The sequence below is a fragment of the Palaemon carinicauda genome, chromosome 23, assembly GCF_036898095.1.
Source record: "Palaemon carinicauda isolate YSFRI2023 chromosome 23, ASM3689809v2, whole genome shotgun sequence".
NCBI lineage: Eukaryota > Metazoa > Arthropoda > Malacostraca > Decapoda > Palaemonidae > Palaemon > Palaemon carinicauda.
The window spans coordinates 26,509,918-26,510,499 of record NC_090747.1 but is presented as its reverse complement, the minus strand read 5'-3'; positions in this window follow the sequence as shown (position 1 = coordinate 26,510,499).

Here is a 582-nt window from a genome sequence, read left to right as displayed (position 1 = left end):
CCATTGCATTTTATACAAATTTTAGAGCTCTGTTATACAATCATAGATAATTCATCAGTTATACGGCCCAAATGATTGTCAAAGTTTATGAGGAAATCCAACAGTTATATTTCAAAGCCCCAAATATTCTCTTTGAATTGAAAGCATTGCGTAAAATAACTTTTATGAGAATGTAGCACTGTATATACTCATATTCATTATTTTGAATGTCTAATGAACAAGAATAGTGAAAGAAAAATCCATGTGCCATTTAAAACAAAGTAAGTATAATGATTATGATGTACTTCTTTTGCCTCTGTAATTACTTTCGTCACAATAGCTTTACCAATCAAGTAAACCGTTCCCATTCATATTAAATTCCGGAAATTAGAATCTTGAAAGTTATCTTAACAATTCACTAATTCAGTATAGGGACATTTCAATACCATACGTCAGTTGTTATTTATATTTATTGTATAATTCAATAAATTGTTATATAATACGTGTCAAGATTCTTGGAGTATATTTAGTCAGTAATCTCTGAATATATATCACCATTGGATAATATAAGTGATTTTTTAATTTGTCCGGATAACACTTAAA